The 25,914-nt window shown below is 39.7% G+C and overlaps 1 long non-coding RNA gene across 1 annotated transcript; it reads right to left on the bottom strand.

Annotated features, from left to right (window-relative positions):
- LOC124259795 lies at nucleotides 1-25,213 on the bottom strand. The gene is made up of 3 exons (XR_006893921.1): nucleotides 25,202-25,213; nucleotides 14,123-14,129; nucleotides 1-119 (listed from the first exon to the last, which is right to left on the bottom strand). It is a non-coding gene; the product is annotated as an uncharacterized LOC124259795 (long non-coding RNA).
- Nucleotides 25,214-25,914: the final 701 nt, after the last annotated feature.

Below are 25,914 nucleotides of genomic sequence, written 5' to 3'. Positions count from 1 at the left end.
AGTACGTGTGTACAAAATTGATGACTACCCCTACCTCCCCAGAACAAAATGGGTGACACCCCGAACCCCCACCCCTAAAAATAATCATCATCCCCTTAGCCATAAATTATGAACGGTCCCTTAAAGCGTCCGATCGGTACGCTAAAGGCCCGGGTTCGATTCCCTACATGGGTACTAAATGTGAAGCCCATGTCTGGTGTCCCCCGCCGTGATAGTGCTGGAATATTGCTAAAAGCGGCGTAAATCCATACTCACACATACTTTGTTTGTGTATCTTTGTTGACTCAAAGCTAGTATTCGTGTTTGTCAATGAGAATAGTTTGCCTTACGTCTTCCCAAACAAGGATCATCCATCCAATAAACATTGCTGTAATCCAAGTAGCTGTTTGTTTATCGATCAGTGTTGACTCAAAGCTAGTGTTCATGTTTGTCAAACCTGATCATCCGGATGATGGCAGGAGGTATATGAGAACAAGAAACAGGAGACGTTTGATATCGTCAAGGAGGTCCATCACGGTCAAGCATGTCCTGTTTGACTATATTGAGTTTTCTATTACAAAGGATAAATATATATCATCGTAAAAACTGTTGAGTTTTTTTGATAATGTTAAAATGTCATTTTATTATCGAATTTTAAAAACAAATAGAACTGATTGATGAATTTCATATGTTTTATAGATAGATGTATTTTTATAATTGGTGGTTTAAATTATGAAATTCAGATTGTTAGTAACTGTACCTTCGAAGGGGTTAAATATTGTTAAATTATTGTCCTCCTGAGAAGATAAGTCCCGAAACATTTAAGTAAATTTAAACATACCACCTTTAACCGTTATCTTAATCTATGGCTAGATTGTTTACACTTGCTAACAGCTGAAGAGATTGTGTAAATCCAGCTAGAGTCCATGCAGGAAGCAAAGGTACTGTAAGTCCCCATGGGCTCTAGTATGGTGGTCTACCTTCAGTTGCTGGCGATCTATAGCATGTTTATATCTTGTACTGTCTTCAAAAGTTAAAAATGTTCTAAATTCACAAACTAGTGTTATATTCATATCTCTGATGTTCTAGTTGAGTTTACCGTCCTTCGTCGACAGGTGTTTTATAATTTAACTAGTCTATGTTTATCGTAATTTATAACTTGATTTAGTCACAATATGGCAGACACATTGCCGGTGTGACTGTAAATCTTTAGTCGCTCACTCACTCACCCAAGGAGGTCCGAGCAGTCTCAGGGATCCTACACGCCAGCACGCGTTGATAAAAAAAACTGAAATAGTTAAAAAGTAGGGAGTAAACAAAAAATATGTAACGTCGGAATATACGGCAATATCGCATTACTATAGTACAAGTTCAATTGAGACATTGTTATTGTTACAAATGATGCAGTTTCCAAAAAGATTAAAGAATCTGATATTTAATTTGCGAAACATTACAACCGGGAAGCTGGCACTATGACATCATGCAACAGTCGAATGAAAGCAAAGATATCTGCAAAGATATACAAAATTAAATTGACTGGATACATGTTTCAGTGATAACGTGTGCATTCCTAAAACCAGTCACGTTTCCAAATATTTTGGTTTTACTGGCATGCAAACGGCATGAACTAAGTATGGATCTCTAGTTGCTAACATACATAATTTGACATAGTTGTGGACTTCATTGTTATTCCATCCTTATCCTTGAGATCCAGAAATCTTGTCATATGTTTGCCGATTGCCGATTCAGAGACGTTGGTGTAGTGTTGGGAATGTTATATGTGTAAAAATGAGAGATGTAATCAATTCTGTATTCAAGTATGAAGATCATACACCATTTGATATGAAGTTATAAAGTATTGAACGGTTTCATTACCTTTCAGGGTATTCGTCATATGAGCGAAATATTCTCACGCACGACGATAAACCCAATTTCACCTCACCTCACCTTTAAGGGTATGAGCAAACCGTAAAGGTCAAGGTAGTTGGCTCTATTGCTCACGGGGCACCTGCCCCACCCATTTACTGCCAAGGCCATCCAGATCCATCGCATTGTATCGTAGGGCGAACGAGAACACACAACTCAACAGGTGAGATGAAATTCATTACGAGGTAATGAGGTTAATTCATTGACACGTGCTTAGGATATAACGGAGTGAGTGAGTTGTGTTTTACGACGCTTTTAGCAATATTCCAGCAATATCACGGCTGGGGTCACCATAAATGGGCTTCACACATTGTACCCATGTGAAGAATCGAACCCGGGGACTTCGGCGTGACGAGCGAACGCTTTAACCATTAGGCTACCCCACCACCCCGGATATAGTCGGAATCGTATAAGGGACTCATATCTTCATTTGCGCTTGACCCTTTGGCGTTGTGTCATCATGGTCTACACTGTACTAGTTCAAATGGTGAAAATGGGCAAGATGTACCTATAATTAAAAGCCATCTTAAGAACATTTTAACGTAATGCATCGACAACATTTAATCGTACAACACAAAGGTTTCACATACAGCTAGGAATCAGTATAAATATAAGCTCTACCTATAATTACAAGCCATCTTAAAACACATACCCGCGCATATGCTAACGTAATACATGAAATCAACATTTATTCATAAAACAACTTTTTTTATACAGCCATGAATGCAAAATATCAATTTTACTAATGGAGGAGGCAGCTGTACACCTTGGACAAGGTCGTATCTCATTTGATATTCTCTCCTCACCAGTCCTATCTAAATAATAGCGAGCTAGACACCATAGATATGCGCGATGGATCGAAGACATATTTCTCCTGGAAGGGATCATACAAGGTAACGTACCCAGCCCGTCGCATCTTTGGACTGTCCGCCTAGGAGAGGAGTGATCAACGAAATAAAAGACAATTTTCTGTAAAGAAAACGTCATCATCATTGTCAATAGGGACCATAAGTAGGTCACGTCACTTCGCGATACCTTAGTACTTCCGGTGACAAACAACGTTTCATACTTTTTCTCATGGTTGTCAGTTGACAGTAAGGAACCGATAATCCTTTCAGGAATAACGCATTCCCGTTCTAACCATCCCCACATTATTTGGTGGTTGCGCAATTTGGAACCAGGACAGCTGGTTCTTTAATATGCGCTTGTCAATCTGGTGCGGAAGTGAGCTGGGCCCTGTCTCGCATATCGCAAGTTTGCGTGCGCAAAGGGAGCAGTGAAACAGTTAAGTATACCGGAAGTAGCGCCTCGCGAGAATTACAGGCCCTATAGATGTGCATGCTGTCAGCATAAAGCATATGTTTTAAGCGTGACCACATGGCATCGTCGTATGTTTATTGCTGCCATTTTGCTTCAAGTATTTATTCTTATGATCCACAGGGAATGACAGTTAGTCCTTTACATTGTACGATTGAGCCAGTAAAATTCACCTGGAGGAGACTATATCAGCCGTACCGTTTACGTAAGCTCCGCCCTCGTTGGTTGCTGTAAAAACATTGTATTGATTTTGTCAGAAGCAGGGTATTAAATGGGGGCGTCCCGCCAGGCCGACATTTGAACCAAATGGACATGCAGATAGGTACGCCAGGCCGACTTGCCGGTGTCCTTTGATGTAATTAACGCCAATTATCATTGTTTAACAATACGGGGTGGTCAACTCATAACGAGTTCACCACTTACTGAATATTAAATTGATTTATCCTACAGACTCGTGTGCTCATGGGGGCCAACACATATATAAATGTTTAAGAGGACATCCAACAAATGAGGCAGGTGCTTGGTGACAGTTTGATGAAAATGGAAATTTGAAACTGGTCACTGATCATCCTGATTTATTTAAATGATGTGCGACGACTTCATTAAAGGAATGTAGATATCACAAAAAATGTTTGCAGTGACTAATTGTTGGTCCGAACATAATTACATTAAAATTATTTCCCCAAAACCTTTTATCAATACTTGCATTTCCAGTTTTACACCCGACTATTGTGCCAATAGCTCCTTTGTATTCTGAATTTAAGAAACAATGAGACCGAAACTAGGTCCTGCTGCATCCGCAGTGCAATAAAATGCACGTGCAAAAATGGTCTTAGGCGATTTCTGACAAATGTGATGCGATTTAAGGTTGACGTAAATAATACATTACTGAATAGAGCTGTGCACTGATTGTGGCATAGATCTGCACATTTAAAATTCCGGCGGGGGTATGGCAGCAAGATTACACGCATGTTCAGTTTGAGAAATATTTTAAGCAATATTTTAGTGTCAGTTTTGCACGTATCGACACCATTTAGAACTAGAAAACTAAATATAAATGTCTTCATTGACATGTATAGAATATGATATGTTTGATTTCAGAATACAAATTTGTATGGCATCGAACCTGACCACACGATCATTGTGACCAATGCTTATCACCATTCAGAGCTGATAAACAGTTGGCCTACCGTTCAGGTTTCCACCTTTGTTATTTTTTTTATTTTTGTTGTTCTTGTGTTCTTGCATGAACATACAGTAATATTCACTCAGGGATCGGGGTTAGTCTTGATCGTCAGCAACCACGCTTGTCGTTCACTCGATTGTCTGGTCGAGACTCGATTATTTACAGACCGCCGACATATAGCTGTATATTGCTGACTGCGGCGTTAAACAAAATTAACCAGTTCAAATACACATTCAGATATTTTTCAGTAAACAAATTTAACCAAGACAAAGACTTTTTGTCACATTTTCCCTAAATCTGTCTAGAGGTCACTAGACGCCACTAGACAGCTGTTGACAGACATTCCAACTTTTACACTTCCCATGATTGAAGAGTTCCGTGGTAACTGTAGTTATCGAGCGACGAATTGATGTCCCCCGCCGTGATATTGCTGTGATAGCCTACTGCTAAAAGCGGTGTTAAACTAAACTCACTCACACACTCACTATCATGGGTCAATGAAGCAGGTGAGCTTACACTGACCCATAGGTGACACAGTTTTCTGTCAAGAGGACACTAGAAACAAACAAACATACACTGACCCATAGGTGATACATAAGTTTTCTGTCAAAATATGAGGACACTAGAAACAAACAATTATCATATATGTTGTAAGTTTGGACCTCTGAATATGTATCCTAGCAACCATTCACCTGATAACCTTGTAAGCAATGACTCCGAAACGTAAGCCACAGATATACCATAAGTCTGAATTCTCTGTTCCCAGGCCATGAATTGTTAGTGGAGAAGAAGAAACACATAAATATGTCACTCAAAGTCTGGTGTGGAATAACGACCGAGCATACGTGCTAGGTACGGAATTCAAGTCACAGTAAAAGTCACGCGTACGGTCATTATCCTCCCACACGTCCTGTGACATAAATCAAATGAATACACGTGACAATGTAAGTTTGGACCTCGGGGAAAGTTGCATGAACATGAGTAAGTGCGTGAGTTTAGTTTTACGCCGCACTCAGCAATATTCCAGCTATATGACGGCGGTCTGTAAATAACCGAGTCTGGACCAGACAATCCAGGATCAACAGCATGAGCATCGATCTGTGCAATTGGGAACCGATGATATGTGTCAACCAAGTCAGCGAGCTTGACCACCCGATCCCGTTAGTCGCCTCTTACGACAAGCATAGGTTACTGAAAACCAATTCTAACCCGGATCTTCACGGGTCTCGCGCCGCTTTTAGCTATATTCCATGTTACTGTGGGGTACAGCAGACTGACTGACTGAGTGTGGTTTTACGCAGCTTTTAGCAATATTCCAGCAACATCACGGCGGGGGACACCAAAAATAGGCTTCACACATTGTATCCATGTGGGGATTCGAACCCGGGTCTTCGGCGTGACGAGCCAACGCTTTAACCCACCGCCCCGGGTACAGCAGAAGTGGGCTTCATGTTTTGTACTCGCGTTGGGAATCGAACGCCGGTATTCGGCGTGACGACCGAACGCTTTAACCACTAGACTGCCCCACCACCCAATTCAAGTAACTAAGGAGGCGACGATAGTTTTGCAATAGGTTCCATGAAAACCGCTTTGTTCAAACATGTCACGGTTTGTCATCTGAACCTTTCTCAATATTTGTACAGTCGGATCCTTCTCCAACTTTCTACATCTGTGAATTTTATGTCCTCTTCACTGTAAATCGCCGCACACGTGGTGTCTGAAGCAAATAGTCAGGATGTAATGTGCCCAGTTTCAGATTTAAATTCCCTGCAGACTTTGCCCTGGGCAGAGTCTCATGTCCTTGATGTTGACCACCGACATCTGCGGTCACGAATCGACCTTCCATTGTTAGGGACAGAAATTAAGCTGAGCCGAAGTTCCTTTGTATTTGAGACAAAGAATAAAATACTTTAAGTTTATTTCTTTCCTACAGCAGACATCATAAGCGGAACAAAGTCACCTCTTGGAGTTCTGTAGGTACAGATTTGATATTGGGATATATTTGCCAGGTCTAAATATATTTCAGTACGGGGTTTGAAAGAATATAAATTGCTTTCAGTAAGGGTTTACTGCATATAATTGACTAACTTTTCAGTTGCGATGTTTGCTAGTAAATGAAGACATATAAGGAGTCCGAATATATCGCACATGGGTCAACAGCCACTACATTCTTTGTACCCCAACATTAACACCATGATAATCTGTAGCCTTTGCACAGATACTGTATTATCTGCTTGGACATAGGATCGGTTAATGTACCAGTCTGTAAGCACTCCAAACACAAGAACCGGTAAATCATGACGAAGATTCCCTTCTGTGCTCCTTGTGTGTAGTTCCAACCCATTTCAGCAACAAATATATGAACAAACAACAAAACTATTTCGATATGAAATATATGATATTTTATTAGAAATACTTCCACAGAAAAAGTAAACTGCACACCTCCTCATGTTAAACATTATTATAACAAGCAACCTGTTGTCTGCTACATCTATCTATCTATCTATCTATCTATGTATCTATGTATCTATCTATCTATCTATCTATCTATCTATCTATCTATCTAGTCCGCTTCTCAGTCCAAAGAACAGGATGCAGTTGTTTTGTTCATTGATATATATTATTGATATCTGAGGATTGGAAGGCAACAACCCAGCTAACAATCTCACGTTGTCACAACGCTATGCTTTCGTCCGTACAACGTTATTCTGTGGACTCCTATTTGCGTTGACACAATGTCGTGACATGACGTTCCACAGTGACGTGATATTAACGTTGTAAGTAAGTATGGAAACTACGTTACTTTGATTTCAGTATATTTATGGGATGGTAATCAGAAAGTGTAATAAAGTAGATAGATAATGCACTACAGTTTTGTTTTCTGCAGAAATTACGAATAAGTCGATGCCACTTTTGTTCTTACGATTTTCGGGAAAGAGACAGTTAACGTCTCATCTACGTTAACGTTTCAGAAACAATGAAACATAACGTTGTGTAATAATCGATACATGACGTTTTGACAACGTATATATGTGTACATGCTGTAACTTTGTGAAATGACGTTATAAAATAACGTAATAGTAACGCTGTGATCTAAAACCTTCCCACCAGGTTGTGAAAACATTGTGTGTTAGCTGGGGAGTCTTAGCAATCTATTCGCTAAAGTAAGAGCATGTGTCGATTCGACTTGTCCAACTAACGAATACATGCAAAGGTCAACGTCTTCCGCAGAATACGTCACGTACACTTCTGTCACATAGTTCCTCTTTTGCATGCAAAATTTCCCACAACGCCACGTGAACACCTTTTGTTCATAAGTCTGTTTACTTTAAAGTTTGATGATTTGTAGTCTGATTTCCTGGCTACACCAAACAAGAGTTTCAAATGGTACTTGTTGTTACCCAGCCTGCTGCCTTGCATTGAGGAGGATGAAATAAAGACTGGTTGGCTTGCAGTCGGTATACTATATCTGAGAGGTGATTTCATGATAAACTGCAACATGTTATCTAGAGTGGCATAAGTCTGCACTGGTACAAGCAAACATAATTTTATGGGTATTCAAGTAAGAGAAGTTGTTTAATTTTACGTTGCTGTTTGCAAAATTTCAACAATGTCTAGGCGGGCATTGGGCATTCAAACTTCCTGAGCATATTGAATGTACATTATTTGAATAAACAGGACATATTGTTATAAGAGTGTGTTTTTTTTGTAATTTGTAATATCACATTGATTAAGTGATAGTTATTATGGATCACAATGTTTAAAGTTTTGAGTGTAGGTTGTGGGCCACATCTTGCATCATACATGTTCAATGGCAATAGTATTTTTTAGCTGCACGCCTTTTGAGATAAGGCTTCAGACTTGCCTCCCTTGGCAATCTTGTTTATCTACGGCTTTCATCATGCCGTGGAGTTTTCCACCGATTTCGTAAATGTTCTGTGTGGATAATGATACAGCCTATCTTGAAGAGCTATATAAATGGTTGGTTGTTGCGTTGTGCGACGGGACTTGACTGGAGTTATACACATCTGTCTCATTGTCAAGCTGACCTACATTTCAAGACTGACCGTGCTCGTCTATATTCAACATATGTCATTGTAAACAACCCTTAATCAGTATATCTGCTTTCACTGTAAATGTCAAGACTCTGGTGTGTTAATATTTGATATTTGTGGCCCAATAGTTTAGATTTGTGACTCAATTGCATTGTACTAAATATCTGTATTGTCATTCATTGTAGCTTGCTTATTGTTTATTCAATATATTATTGAATTATTTAGACTTGTCTGTGTTCTATTTTACTGGTTCAAAGGGGACTTTTAAACCTTTTGTAACGGCAATTTATTAACTGTAACAAAATAAAAACAATCTGTAGTGTAAGTTAATAGGGTTTAAAAAGCACGATTATCGTAATGAATTAATCGGTCTTTAGGTTTGTATATGGTCCAGTTTTTGTAGTGACGTTACCTGTGTTCCCTGTGACAGATCAAAAACTCTTTTTACAATCAATTCTTCATAATCCGTTCGAGTCCGACTTGTTATTAGCTATTAATGCATCATGCTGGCGGATGATGTCTTTTCTGTTTAAGTCTTGTAGCCTGGTGGCCTCATCCCTTCGTGAGAAACAATTTAATACATCATACTTTTCTGTTATCCATCCTCTCTTGAATGCTGTGTCGGTTAGGGATGAAACCAGAACAATTGCCAGGAAGGCAACAGCCATGATGCAAGTTCTGAAAGGAAACAGTTGCCCTTCTTCCTCGCTGTAAAGCGGTAACTGAATCACAGGTGGCAGATGTAACAGATATGCTCCACAGAGAAGACGAAGAATGATAGAGAGGAAGAAACCGACCAGACTTCCATAGGCGTTGGAAACCTTCATGAAGAGGACGCAGGTGAGTTGGGGGAAGAGAATGACATACATGAGGTCGCCGGACATGACATAGAGTCCATAAACTGTGGTGGAGGTTATGGCAAGAACCGTGCCAAGGGCTCCTGCTACTACGACTGTCACCCGAAGAACCCAGATCAACTCCGTGTCAGATGCCTGGAGAAGACCATCATAGTGGGAATTTATGTGCAATAGCCTTCTAGAAGTCGTGATAGGATTGACAAGTCTTTAAGGATGACCATCTTCTTTATTGTGCAATAGCCTTCAAGAAATTGTAAGTAATAGGATGACAAGTCTTTATGGACGATCAACCGTTTTATTTGCAATAGCATAATAGCTATTGCACAATATCGATGTTGATCATTCATAAAGACGTGTCATTCCTATTACTTACAATTTCTTGAAGGCTATTGCACAATGAAGAAGATGGTCATCCTTAAAGACTTGTCATTCCTATTACTTACAACTTCTAGAATGCAATTGCACATAAAAGAAAGAAGTTGATCAACCATAAAGACTTGTCATTCCTATTACTTACAACTTCTAGAATGCTATTGCACAATAAAGAAGATGGTCATCCTTAAAGACTTGTCATTCCTATTACGACTTTATTGTGCAATAGCATTCTAGAAATTGTAATAGGAATGACAAGTCTTTATGAATGATCAACATCGATATTGTGCAATAGCTATTATGCTATTGCACATAAAACTGTTGATCATCCACAAAGACTTGTCATCCTATTACTTACAACTTCTTGAAGGCTATTGCACAATAAAGAAGTTGATCATCATTAAAGACTTGTCATTCCTATTACTTACAAGCTCTAGAATGCCTCTCATACAGCATCATAGGGGTTTAACTACATCTTATTGTTTCAGTATTTCAAATCTATTCAAGATCTTTATGTTCTAGACTAACGCTTACTCCCTGAATATATAATTCCCAATAACAAATAATTCCCTTCAAATTGAAAAGAGCCCCAGTGAGATTTGAGATTTAGAATCTAAAAAAATCTAGACGTGTTTAATTTTAGGTTTTCGCATTGCAGAAAGGGCTAGGCGGAAGGAACGTAATGCGGTTCAGGGACTGTAAGAGAGACTAACCTGGGTCCTGAAGAGTCCTTTGTACCAGTTGTTGGTGAAGATGGAGGCAGTGGAGAGAGTGGTGGAGTCAGCAGACGACATGGCGGCAGCAGAAATTGCCGCCAGACCGATGACGGACACTGGGAGTGGACACATGTACTGGAGGACCAGGGGCAGAATAAATGGCAGCTGATCTTGGGCCAGAGGAACCTCATTTGGGTACGAGGTTTGATTCCAGTCTGAAATATCCAAACGACTGTCGTAGAATTTTGAAAGGGACGGAAATCTATTGGAGTCTCTTCTGATGTGAATGAGATGGGGAACTTAAACTGTAATACTAAATCATTCCTTTACCATTACATATGTCAAAACTCCAATTCACCAATACCTTTATAGTCACAAAACCCCACTATATTCAGGTTATTGTATATTGGATAGAAGTATAGAATTTCGTCTTGGCTTTGTATGCAGTAAGATAATATACATATACATCAAACAATCTTACAACAACAGCACATAAAGAACCATAGCAATGTTTTTGTCTTTAACTATCATCTTTGTTTCATGAATGTTCTAGGATGGAGCCAAGTTTTCATCAATAGGTATTCAGAAAAAGTTAGCGCTGAATGATCCTTCTTCGTCATACAAACGAAGTTGGTCTGTATTTTTTAGTAAGCGCAGGTGCGGATACAGCTTTTTGAGAAAGGGGAAGTTCATTTTCACCCGTTTTCACGTCAGTTTCAATGGTCATTTAATACACTTTCAGGACATCATATGGATCCGCCTATGTAAGCAGTAACTGATTTACAATAAGTGATGATGCTCCTTTACAAATAAATGTGAATGTGTGAACCTGCTGCTGCTCCTGCTACGCCGATGATGGCAGGAGGAACGGCGAACAACAAGCAGAAGACGGCCGATATCATCAATGAGTTCCGTGCAATCTCAGGGGTCCTACACGCCAACACTCGTTGATAGAAGGGCTGGAACAATACATGGAACACACGTTGATGTCAGGTCTACGTCAGGACGTGGAATACAAGACACAAAACCCTTTTCATAATCATGTATAACCTCTGTTAAAAGCAGAGTACGATTCCTTTTATAACATGTCCATGTGTTAAGAACCGCTATCATATAGAGATACAACATAGTGACTGCATAGCTGTCAAAACTATGGGTATCCTGACCTGCTGGTGGCACCCTGCCAAGGAGAAGGACAAGTCACTAAAAATACACAGGATCGTAAAGTTAAAAAAGGAATTGAATCGGATATTTTATCACAATGTCTTCCACATGTCTACTATCAACCTTTTTGAAAGGCCTTTTTCCTGCATGTTGGAACGCTGAACAAACACCTAGGAAGAGTCATAGAAAGAGCACCCTGACTTGCACCAATTTTCGGACTCGCTTTACATAGATGAATGCATGTTCAAAAGTTTCGCACATATTGGTGCCTACTTACTTGATAAAGTTAATGAGTTGAACAGTTATGGAACATGTACACCTTATCTAATAGGATTTTGAAATGAACATTCCTTTGAACATCGGTGCCCTGTACGTAACTCCTACGTAGTTGGGCACTCATTATCTGTCTACAAAGAGTGTCATTTTGCAAAAAGGTAAGATTAAATGAACTAATCTGATAAGGTTATAAACAACTGCTTGTGAAGGAATCATCACCTGCCAGGGTATCCCTCCCATTATGAGCAAGCCGTAAAGGTCAAGGTAGTTGGCTATGTTACTGACGGGCACCTGCCCCACCCATTTACTGCCAAGGTCACCCAGATCCACTGCACTGTGTCGTAAGGCAAACGGGAACGCAATAACCTGTGTAAAGCACCATGATGGTGATACAAATGAAGAATTGTGATGTGATGATCGATCGTTTTTTATCATTATTACGAAGGACATTCTCATTCTGTATTAATATATAATCAAAACGTAATGTAAGAGAATAGCCAGCCATTCGCATCTCAAACACTGAGTGAGTTAGTTTAGTTTTACGCCGCACTCAGCAGTATTCCAGCTATATGGCGGCGGTCTGTAAATAATCGAGTCTGGACCAGACAATCCAGTGATCAAAAGCATGAGCATCTATCTACGCCATTGGGAACCGATGACATGTGTCAACCCAGTCAGCGAGCCTCACCACCCGATCCCGTTAGTCGACTCTTACGACAAGCATTGGTTACTGAAGATCAATATTCTAACCCGGATATTCACGGGTCAGCAGCTCAAACAGATTCTATTGGGCATAAAGGTCACAATTGCTGTGAAAATCATATGAACTGATCACTGAAAAACAGGGATAACACATGTGTTCGCAAAAAAGAGTGAACACCTCCTGCCCTACACAATTTGTATTTTAACGTGCTACAGCGTGAAATTTATATCATGGAATAAACAATTGAATCAGTAATTGCTAAATTAATAAATACCATCCCTGCATGATGTGATTACATTTTGTAGCACGTGATGATAACACTTATAAATCTATAGTTAATCCTATCAAATTTGTAGATTGTATATCCCCATATGAAAATCTCTGTCAGCTTTTCATCAAAGTGTAACTTGGAGAATTCCAATAACTACAAATTTTTCCTCACATAATTATAACGATGAAGTATATTTTGGTACAAGAGATTTTACTTTCAGCATGATGCAATGACAAAGCAAAGCATTGACTGTCTTTACCTGTGAAGATCCTCGTTAGAATTGATCTTCAGTAACCCATGATTGTCGTAAGAGGCGACTAACGGGATTGGGTAGTCAGACTCGCTGACTTAGTTGACACATGTCATCGTATCCTAATTGCGTATATCGATGCTCGTAATCACTGGATGGTCTGGTCGAGATTCGATTAGTTACAGACGGCCGCCATATAGTTGGAATATTGCTGAGTGCGGCGTAAAACTAAACTCACTCACTCACTCGACTGTCTTTGGGCAAAATGAACTTTTGACCTGCTTCACCAGCATTAATGTCCTTCTCCCTAACGAGTTAATATTTATATTGTCACCGGATCTACTGCATACTTGAAGTACTACAGAACATGTTTACAGAAATGTCCTCACCAGACCTATCCCAATAAAAGCGAGCTGGACAACGTCGGTGTAGGCGACAGACCGAAGGCCACCCAGGAAGGTGTAGATGACCGCAATGCAAGCGGACACCACAATAGAAGTGGTTTGGTCCAGATCCATAATAATGGACATCGTTGACCCTGGTCGTAGCAAAAGTTCAGATGGAAATATAATAACGAGGGTTCTATGGATATACAACTTCTCAAATATTAATATGAGCGACGTATCGGTGTGGCTACTATCACCATTATCAAGCAAGTGTTAGAAGCTAAACCGAAACGTCGCCCATGTTAATAATATAGAAGTTATATATCCATAGAACTCTCCTCGTTGTTCATCACACCAACTTCTAAATGTCACTCAAAGACTGACTGACTGACTGAGTTTGGTTTTACGCCGCTTTTAGCAATATTCCAGCGAACTCACGGCGGGGACACCAGAAATGGGCTTCACACATTGTGCCAATGTGGGGATTCGAACCCGGGTCTTCGGCGTGACGAGCCAACTCTTTAACCATTAGGCTACCCCACCGCCCCGTCACTCAAAAAAGGAAATATAATAGCTTTCAACATAGAAAAACTTAACTTCTGATTTTAAGGGTTTACTATGTGAAAATATGGTGATTTTATGTAACCATTCCCTTACCCCCGACATAGGTTCTTGTTCATACTTTGAATCATTTGGGGGTGGTGGGGTAGCCTAGTGGTTAAAGCATTCGCTCGCAACGCCGAAGGCCCGGGTTCGATTCCCCACATGGGTACAATGTGTGAAGTCCATTTCTGGTGTCCCCCGCCGTGATATTGCTGGAATATTTCTAAAAGCGGCGTAAAACCAAACTCACTCACTTTAAATCATTTGTCCGCAAGGCTGGGATTTGATTATAGAACAAACAGAAGAAAGAGAAGGCGTGTACTACGCTTAACGCTCGGCGTTACAATATTAAGGATATTGCCCATCGTTTTTGTAAACTCGAATAATAGTATGTACAAACAATTAGAACCAGCTTCAAACATTATTTATGAGTGGCGTAATTCCTTGATGCACCGTTGAATGCAATAATAATGTGAAATAGTTGCAGTCTTATAACAATTTAAGAGAACTGAAATTTGATATCAAATAGTTTTTGTCAGCTGAAAGAACATTGGGATAGTGAATCCGATTCGGTATTTATACTGTAAACGACTTGTTTGTGCTATTGGAACCCGATATATTCACACACAGCTATAAACTATCCATCACTCACTCACTAACCCATTAAGAGGAAACCGTTACGTGTGAGCAACTAGACTTAACTATACCTAAAGCCGATAGAATTGCTGCCGTCCAGAAAATGTCCCCAACGAATTCAGGGATACACATGAGGGCTCCTGCTTTGGCTCCATATTTCTCCTGGAAGGGGTCATACATGGTAACGTACCCAGCCCGTCGCATCTTTGGACCGTAGAACCATCCGCCTGGAGGAAGTGGGGTAAAACTATGGGTCAGTTTTCTTTTGTAGTGAATTTGCTGAATAGAACATTATGAGTGATGCAGTTATATACATTGAACTGCACATTGACTTGTTTCATTTCCCCTTATTCAGTGGTACCTTTTTCAATGATGGACTAGTCCGGTTGAGTGATACATAGAGTGGATTATGTATCATGGTGTCATTCACTTGATTGTCTGCTAAAGGTTTACAGTCCGCAGTCGGATGACAGGAATATTACCGTGTGCGACCTTAGGCGACAAACCGACACTTACACTTTTCATTATCTGACATGCGGGTACCAACTGAAGAGCCGTACTTGTTTGTGAGTGCTTGGTGACATCTCATATGTTTAGGAATTCATTCATATTGTTTCCATCACTATCGCATCATCATTAGATATTCGAGACCTATTATTCTCTTTCGGTTGACGTTTTGAAATTCCATCATCACTTATCATCCCGAATTGTTTTGAAAAATGGAACGTTCATATTTCTGGAGACAGCATTGTATCGCATCAAAGGACCGTCACATTATGCTTCTGTAGCATTCCGACTTGTGGAACTGAGAGGCATAAATACCTATGAAAAGACCGATGCAGTATCCAATTGGTGCTTGAGCCCATACAATTCCACTGGAGGCGACTATTTCAGCCGTACCGTTTACGTAAGCTCCGCCCACGTTGGTCGCTGAAATACCAATGTCATTGTGTAAAATAATACCATACTCATGGAAACGTATAAGGGAACACGTGAAAGTATAAGTGTCCTTTTATTTTTTTCCAGGTTTCTTTACAAGGTATTAATTGCACTGTGTGTGAAATTCTGGAAATAAATAATGGAACATCCCTTATTCGTTTCTTTGAGTATGTAATTAATTTCCACTAGAGGTACATCATAAGATACTATCCTAGGTTCTGAGGCTCAATTTATGTGCCAGGCAGAGGCAGTGTACTCCGTATCTACAGATGACATTTATCAGGGGCATGAGACTTTTGATGTCCTAATGAGGGATTGGAGAAGACGTTGTAACTCGAACACTGGTGAGATAGCATCCTGTGTATTTACACAATAGAAGGTGGATACGTTAAATGCTGGTGTCGTAAAGTGAAAATGTTTAATAAATGCTAAAACCATATTCACAAAACACTTTTGCAGTAATTATGTTTAAAGTTAAAACATGCATACTCTTAAAAAGTAGGGGATAGTTCGTTTTGATGCCTAACGTGCATTCGTGATGACCAAACTCAAATTTGTCTTTCACTCACCGGTTAATGAAAACAAAGATACAAGGAATCCCATCTGTCGATTGGCTAAAAAGATTTCATCTGCGCTTTTTGTCTGCCTGGTTCTCCGTCCTGCATATATCCCAATGGCGAGGATGACGATGTAAAAGATGACGACAACTACGATGCCAGGTATATTGACAGCCATGGTGGAAAGCCTTCAACAAAGATGGATGCATACTAGCAATTATACTGATGATGGCTGAAATATCGAACAACATGTAAACCTTTCCGAAATACTGTTTATTACAGATGTCAATAATATATACCTTACTCACACAAATTAGAAATCAAGGTTTGCGAAAACGTACCTTTTGGCGTTTATATAACTGATATGCAATAATCAACATGACAGACCTCGAACCATTACTGACTGGCTTTCTCAACCCTGTATTTAGGACAGGCGCCCTTATACCATATATCTGATAAACCTTTTTTGTTTCCGTCTACACTTGTGTTTTTCTGTTCCTTTTTCTTTATATTCTTTCTGAATTGTACAATTGATGTCCAAAAACGGAAGTCCTTGTAAGGGTGCATACAGCGATGTTGTTCGGCCTCAGAGAACACAAAAAACAAGGATGAATGAAGACATATAATGTGTAAATAATTAAGTTACCTGCTTAGTTCAGCTAGGTGGATGCATAATCACTGCATATAACGTAATTGTGTGTGTGCGTGCGCGTGTGCGTGTGTGCGTGCGTGTGTGAAGAGAAGCAGCTTGAAATTTATTCTGAAGGATATGGGGAGCCAGTGAAGTTGTTCCAGAATGGGAGCGATGCTGTCATAGCGTGGAACACGGGCAACAACTCGGGCAGCAGAGTAAATAATTGCGTTACCCGATTTGATAAAGTCAAAATGTGATGCATATTCTAAGAGGGAACGTTTTGGACATTGTGGAAAATGTGGGGAAGCATCTGCTTGTGAAGTATAGTACATGCATAACGCAAGTTTGTTTTGTAAACACAGCATATGTTACATTCAATTTAACTTAAAAATCAATTTAGAGTTCAAATATCAAAATGAAGCAGGACAAGCTATTCACTCATTGACTGAATGTGTCTAATTTGTTTCATAATTCATTCTGCTGATTCAGTTCATTTGAAACGTTTCCTAACTTATCACCCCAATAGCTAATCTGAATGAATGGACATATTAGCCAATCTTCGTACAGGTAAATAATGCCAACCAAGGGTGTAGACGACATAACCAATGCATCTGTACATGAAATTGTCAGGGGCGGAGGGGTACATAATAACTGTATGCAATCTATGGGTACAATGTATTTCTGGTTCTTATTGCTGGAATATTGCTAAAAGCGGCGTAAAACCATACATTTCATTTCATTTTAAAAAACGATACCTATACACGATGTCGAATATCACATTGAATATTAGTTTAATCTAAAAACAATAAGGAAAACATCAAAACATCACCTTACAGTCACAGTGACTGAGTCGTCTTTACGTCACTTTAAGCAATGTTCCATTAATGTCACGTAAATGGGATTCACGTAAAAATGTTGATAACAGAATCCGAGTCCTCGGCGTTATCACAGCCGAAAGCTTTAACTAAAGCTCCCAAATGAACCAACCCGGTTAGAATCACAGCAACCTACGTTTATATCGAGCACTCTTGTAACTGTTTTTGTCCGGGACATTTGGTGAATGCTTTAGTCGAAAAGTGTGAAATGATGAACTGCGGGTATAACGAACTAACCTTTGAGATCCCCTTGAGTTTTTGTGACTGTAGTTTACTGTTTATGTAAATATTCTGTATGCTATCAATATATGTTGACAGTAGCTGGTGATTCGCCCAGATGAACATTGCCAGGCTGGCGGTGTTTCATTTCCCAGCAGTAGGCAATGTCGCATGATTGCCGTTGTCATTCGAGCGGAGAGTTACAAATCTGTCAATATTTCGTTTGTCATGAACACAATGGGACTGTATCATCATACGACCTTTAGATAGACCATGCACATATGCCCTGCTGACTAATATTGCTGACTTACTCGCTAACCATGTACACATGAAGCATCATTAGAACTCAGTAACAGAAACTTATTGTTACAGAGATTGTTCTACGTACGATGGGACTGTATCATCATACGACCTTTAGATAGACCATGTACATATGCCCTGCTGACTAATATTGCTGACTTATTGTTACTCGCTATCATACGACCTTTAGATAGACATGTACACATGAAGCATCATTAGAACTCAGTAACAGAAACTTATTGTTACAGAGATTGTTCTACGTACGAAACAAACAATCACATATCTTCACACTGGCATCGTGAGATGCAACTACAACCCTTCTTATCTAGCCATCCTATGACTCACACACGCACAGTTCACAGAATATTCATATTAATCCATTTTCAGCATTTACCGTGTCTGGGTTTCATTCCAGTTGAATTTGCTTTTTGAATGGGTTGTTTTGCTATGATTCACGTAACTGTCAATATATGGATTGAAGTTACATCTGTTGACGTGCATCAGCTGAGCCGTTCACCAGCTTGTGACCGTCAACAAATACAACATCAATCCTTACATATCCAGGATTAGAATTGAAGAAATTATATCTGTACCAAGAGAATTAGGATTGAATAAATTAGGTCGGTTCCAAAGAATTAGAATTGAAAAAAATCATATCTGTACCAAAGAATTAGAATTGAAGAAATAATATCTGTACCAAATATCTTCGGACTTTTGTGTGTGTATTACATACGCACACGCAAATGAAATTGTGTGTCAGTACCTTGCATTAACCCCTGAGGCGTCCAATATGTATATATCATCCAATAATGAATAACTGAATGGCACACTGTATTTCTAACTATTTATGAACAAACGGATGTATTCGATGCACACGAAAACAGTTGAAAACACATCGTTAAACAATATGATCCGTCTACAGAAATTTCTGCAAAGATTGTGTACGGTGGAACAATGTGAATCTGATTTCTACATCCTTACCAGAAACTATGGGAAACCAGGGTCCGGATCCACAAAGCGTTCGTAACCTGTGGTAACTCTAGTTATCATAGGCTTACGAATGTTGTAGCGCTACGAGCGTTTTGTGGATCGGTACCCACGTGTCATGATTGATGGGACTGAGTGTCAGTGTGCCCGAGACGTGACTTGAATAAAATATCAGAAACTTGTGAAAAGTGTGGCAAATCATCGCCATAAGTGTCTCATTCAGGTTTGTTGAGGTCGAACAACATCAACGTTGAGTCACGCATGAAGGGACGACGGCAGTGTAGGTTAATGCATTTCTTTATGTAATGTGGTCTCATGAATGTAAAACATGACCCACCGACAGCCTCTGCTGACAATGCACTATGGTTTTCGGACCCGTTTAACAAATGTAGCAAGCCCTACCTTTCCCATCTTGTGATGAAATTTGTTTAAGATGCTTAAACTATATAATGGGAGTACTATTTTGTGTAAGCTACAGACAAATTAGTGCAATAAATTTTGAGAGTATTGTTTTTTTCACTTTTACAACATCTTGTTTTCAGGGTATGATAGCCAGGAGTACACTTGAATCTACATAAACTCATACCACTCACAGAACCTCACCTTTCTGTCCCTTGTTGTTCTGATGATTTGAACACAATAAGATCTCTCCTTAGAAAGAACATGCATGACAAATTTGGGGTTCATCCGTCAAACAGTAGCAAAGTGTGTACCCGCTAAGGCAGCCATATTTAAACTCTGTATATGGCTACGGCCGTTTGATGCAGAATGTGTTTGACATACATGTGCAGTTGGTAGTTAGACACAACATACATTATTCACTTTTCTACGATTTGTAAAATATTGACCTTCATTTTCATATTTGTGCTGAACAAATTTACCTATAAATATATGTCCTCGTCCTGTAAACTTTTACTGAAAAACACAACTTTGGAGCAGTGCCTCCTACATGGAAGCATCTTGGTACCATCTATTTCTTTTCCATTTTTGTCTTGATAACTCAAAACACTTTGTTGAAATTGAAATATGGTGTACAGAAGGATGGATAAGCATTGCAATTATTCACACCAAATATTGGAAATACGCTTTGAAAATAGGATGCATAATTTCAAATACTGCTGTACTGGGTGAATTGGGGAGAATGAGATGATGTTTGATGTATGATCATGATTTTGCGGGTGATGCTATATGAATTCTTCCAGGCAAACATCCATAGCACTGATAATGTTTTTCATATTGTGTAAATATGATGAATTAGGTAATAAGAACTCTGCACACCACAATATTCCAGCTACGAGTACATCACTGTTATTACTGTACTCAGCAGCAAACAAAACCGTCAGTACGAATTCAAAATTAGATAGGCACTGTGATCAAATAATTACAGAAATGGACATAATAAGCGGATCAAAAACATCTTTTGTGTACAATATCTTGATACATCAACGAATAACTCAAGACAATTTCAAGACATTACGTGAACATTTGCAGTCCATTCAGAATCTTGACTTCAGTATCTAGTGTGACCACCAAGAGCAGCAATAACTGCAGCACAGCGTCTATGCATGGAGTGCACGTACCAATCGATTGATGAAGGCCATTGGCACCTGGAACCACACTCTTTGAAGGGCCTGGCGCAATAAATCGGCTGTGTTCGGCCTTGGTATGACATTATTCAGTCTCCTCTGAATTTCATCCCAAAGATGTTCAATTGGGTTTAAATCAGGACTACGGGCTGGCCACTGCATAATGTTGACACCATTCTGCTGTAGGAAGTCCCGTGTAGCTCTGGCAGTATGGGCCCGGGCGTTTTCATGCTGGAAAATGTTGTTCCGGTGACGTGCGAAATGTGGTATGACGTGGGGTCTGAGAGCTTGGCTGATGTAGCGCACCGCTGTGATGCCGCCTCCTCTCCCTGGACCAAAGTTTTGGAACACCACACGACCCACTCTCTGGTTCAGGCCTATTCCACCCCATACCATGATGCTTGCACCTCCCCATGAGTCTCTTTTCATAACACATTGGTCTGAGTAACGCTGGCCACGTCGTCGCCATATTCTTGTTCTGCCATCTGCAGTTGATACGCAGTACCGACTCTCATCTGTGAACAGAACAGTTCTCCATTGCCTGTATCGCCAAACTGTAGACGTTCACGCCGATGAGGAGGGGTGAGGATAGATCCACGGTAAGGTCTACGGCAATGGAGGTTCCCGCTGTTAAGACGTCGGCGTACTGTATCAGTACTGATAGGTCTTCCGTGTGTTCCCACTGTCTGGCGTGCTGTTTCGGATGCCTGCATGAAGGGATTCTGTACACGCTGTCGCGCCTGGTTTCTCTCAGCTGTTGTGAGTAACGGCATCCTGCTGACGTTGTAATGTGAATGTTTCAACCAGGTTTGGGGGGTGCATTTTATAGGGCTGGTCCTTGTGAACAGCACGTGCAGCATGAGTTGCATGAAAAACATGGAGAACACCGTACCATGTCCGAGATCGGGTTGCATTTTTGAGACCATTTCCTGGGTTCCATTCTGAGTTTGGGAAGGAATGTCTTTGCTCAGGTGAAGTTAGAGATGTTGTCAAAAATATACAATCAAAACATTAAATGAGTTTACAGTTATCCGTTTCTGCGACGGAAAATTCCAAACTGACGTTTCTTTTCCTGCTTAGTATATTTATCAGTGTAACAAAATTATTAATTGCAGGATAAATACTGAAATATTTCTCTATGTATTTCCTTTTGTACACAGAATATGTTTCACAAATATAGAATACATGCCATTCATCTTCAAGTAGAAAAATACCCTTGGATTTACATGATTGGCAATGCCTCTCTTCCATATCTACCAGTTTCAACTTCTAACTGAAAATTACAACATCTAAATTGTGAAGAAAAAAGTAATATTTTTCAATTTTTAATAGAGATTTGAATTTGCTATCATAAAAACCTTTTACTGAAGAGATTAGTAGAAATAAGTATCAAATGCCTTAGAGAAATCTCAAACAGGCAGTGACATCTTCCATCCTTTTTGCTAATGTTTTACTGAACTAAGGACTGCAAGTAAAATATGTAATCAATGGTAGAGTAATTAGGTCTAAAACCAGCTTGTGATAACATCATGCACATAACACCATACTTGGAGGCGGCTATTCATAACAGACATAAATATCTTACAAGTGGAATCTATAAGTGAAATGCCTCTATAATTATTTGGATCATTTTTACAACTTGACTTATATTAGATAAAGGGCAAATAATACTATCACCCTAAGAGTTGGGAAATCTACCACTATAAAAAATAGAATTAAAAAGCTGAGAACGGTATGGAACAATAAGATGTCAGCTAGCCCTCAAGAACCCTGAAGCTACAATATTTGGTCCTGGAGATTTATTATTTGCTGCACTGATGTTATGGACTGCTCAGTAAGACCTGGACCACATCTGCCACGGACGCAGTATGACAAAGTAGTCTACGACTTTCCGTACGATGTTTTAGGCATCGTGGGTCACCGCTGGCTACGACGTTTGTGTTCACATTGTCTGCGGGCATCGTGTGATTTCCTTGGGGACAGGCCGAGGTAAACCTGCATGGAGGCTGCACAGAAATCGTACGGAGATCTTACGGAGATTGTACGGAGATCTGTGCTAGTGCACAGCGCCACCTACGGGCTTCCAATTTTTTCGAATTTGTCAAACTTCGCTGTCAAAATCATTGAGGCTAGGGCGTCTGTAGAATCGCAGTTTTCGGGCGCCGTAGACCCATTGCAAGGCAAATGTGAGCCAGGCATGACTGGGTGATTAAGACCTACTAACGTCTCCGGTGAAAGATCGACATCAGAAGTATTCACTGGATTTTTTGCCTCTGCAGAAGTGTACTTATTTAGAGGAGAGCACAGGAGCTTGATATAACGAGACAGTGGGCGCTATTGTACATGTACTATAATTGCTCCGCGGGGGCAGTCATCGCTGGCTGATGCTGCGCCCGAGAAACTGCACTCTAGCCGATTGGTGAATTCTCTGGATATATGTATGGGAATAGGAAATTATGTCTCTCCCATTTAGCACGTGCTGCATGAAAAATCAAAACAACACAGTTCTGAAAATCTTCTTACACACGTTTAACGACACCAATATTCCTGAAAAAGTCCTTTCTAAACACAGTCAAACCTTCACCATAACGTCAGATGTTGTGAACTTTTTGACGTACACTATTAAAACACGGTAGACTGTTAGAAACTCACTGAATTCATTATCAGAACGTACCAACACTTTCACTGAACCCTATAACGTCATATTTAACTTTTTAAGCACTGATATAGGACTTAATAACTCTGTAAGAGCATATATAGGACTGTCGTATTTCCTCAAACCTTCAATGTTCTATGTTAGAATGTTTTCATTGCTCCCTGTACTTCCTTGTCGACTGGGCCTTTGCCAGATCCCTAGATTGTGTTGGGAGTAGCCTCCCTTGCCTTGTCACTACTTCCGCATACATCAGATGTAAAGCACGTGTCTTTGTTGTCACTGCATCTCTGTAGCCTGTCGGGGATCCCCGTGAAGACCTAGGAATATCCAATCTTCCTGATATTTATTGCACTATTTTGTAAAGGAAGGAACTTAAAATTCAAATTTGAATTTTCCGTGGCTAACACTGACGTCCTGTTTTGTTGGATACCCATTTTTGTAAGTCATTGGGGCAAATGATTCTGCTCTCGAAAGGTCAATGTCGTGCAGTTCCACACACTGAACTAAAACTGCTGTACGGTAATACGTCAAAACAAGCAAGTATCTAATCAGCTTAATGCCATACAACCCTTGATGGATATAATGCCCCAACTAATCTTCAAGATGAAGCGGCGATCCGAAGCACGGGCCCTCGTGTCTTTGCGAGAATTAAAGATTAAAAAGAAATTCAGATGACCTCCGACTCTAAATGCTTCACAGTACAATAAATCTTGATTTGGCTGGACGCTGCTTTGCCGATCGCTACGCTACCATCGCATGCAATCCATTAAAACTTCATGTAAACATAATCATGGATGATTGGCCTATCGATCACCACTCGTAACACCTATTTATCCTTTATTGTTATTTCTGGAAGTCGATTGGAGCCGATTATGACCCTCAACTGAATGTCCGTCACAAATGGATGACAATAGGTCCGCACAAAACGGGGGTATGGTCGAAGCAAGCCATCTGATTGGTCGACGCTCGTTAACTAAAGGAAAAGAAAACTCTAAACTTCCTTCGGAAGAACTTCGATGCTGTGTTTTCTAAATGGATGAAGCCAAACCAGACGAGGTTGCCTTGGAACTAAGCAGGTGATGAAATAAAAATTTGCTGCGAATTTATAAAGAATGTTCAGATTTACAAGCGTCGACCAATCAGAGGGCTTGAAAGGATCTGTCACAATGTGACTGTCTGGTCACCTGGTCAGACAATGCATTCTGTTATTTTACGTTTTAACTTATTTTCTCTAAATTCTTTAAGTTCCTCAATAACAACAAAAAAGCTGTTATCCATAAAACGTTTCATGCCCTTACGTTCTTTCAACTTCGACTGGATATCAAAGACTTACAAATCACATGTACATTGATCTCTTGCACAATATTAAAATAGGTATCGGTTTGCCGTTGGAGAATAATTGAAAGATGAATGTAGTAAGTGAGTGAGTGAGTTTTAATTCAAATGACGTCGGCAGTATTTCAGCCATATTGTGACTTGATCAAGTTATACAATTCTACGACAATTTTAGATAATAGATTTCAAACTAAAATCTGTTCACAAAGGACAGTAAAACAGATAGAGATTTAAAACTAGTATGAAAAAAAAAAAAAATTAAAGATGAATGTACATCACGGATGTCAGCTGTTTCAGCCACCATTTTTAAATACGTAAGTGAGTGGGTATGGTTGTACGCCTTTAGCACTATTCCAGCAATATCAAGGCGGGTGACAATCTGTAGATAATCAAATTAGGACCAAACATTAAACAACTGTCAACGCTATGGGATGTCTGACCAACCCTTTCCTTAGTTGTATCGGATCCTACATTCATTGAGATCTTGGCATGTATTTTTATGACCATCTCAAGCCATGTCCGTGCAATCCAAATGTATTTTTAAATAATAATCTAATAATTATGTACTTCTTTTTCTCACACGACCCATCTAACCACAAAAATATGTTCAACATAAAATTATATTAGTATATGCTTCATAAATAATTCTACAAACCTTATTGAATGAAATCAGCCTTGGCGTCCATGAAGATCGTGTATCTAGAATCCTACGACTAACACTTTATACCTATACTTATAGCCTGTTTTCTTTTCTTAGACCGTAGTAATGTATAGTCAGTTTCAATAATGCCATAACCCACATTTTTCAATATACACTTATATGCAAGTAATTTACATTCTGAGTAATCTGCTACACGTGCAGCTGTTTTCTTTTTGATTTTGATGTGGACTGTTGCGGAGATGCAACAAAAACACCGAAAAGTGTTTGCATTACCATTTAGAAAGTTCAGAGTGTCAAATAAAAACACCTCTCATGAAAGATGTATGACAAAAGGGATGATTTCAAACTTTCCTTTCATGTGGAGCACCCCCAGCCTTTGGTGTTTACATTTCACAACATTTGAGATACAATCGAGCAGGATCTTTGTACCAAGTTATCAAAGAGTACCATACCACTCTTGCTCAAACG

Source organism: Haliotis rubra, unplaced genomic scaffold (assembly GCF_003918875.1).
Source record: "Haliotis rubra isolate DU_JTF1 unplaced genomic scaffold, ASM391887v1 Scf738, whole genome shotgun sequence".
In the NCBI taxonomy this organism is placed as follows: Eukaryota; Metazoa; Mollusca; class Gastropoda; order Lepetellida; family Haliotidae; genus Haliotis; species Haliotis rubra.
This window is presented reverse-complemented; position numbering and strand designations above follow the sequence as displayed.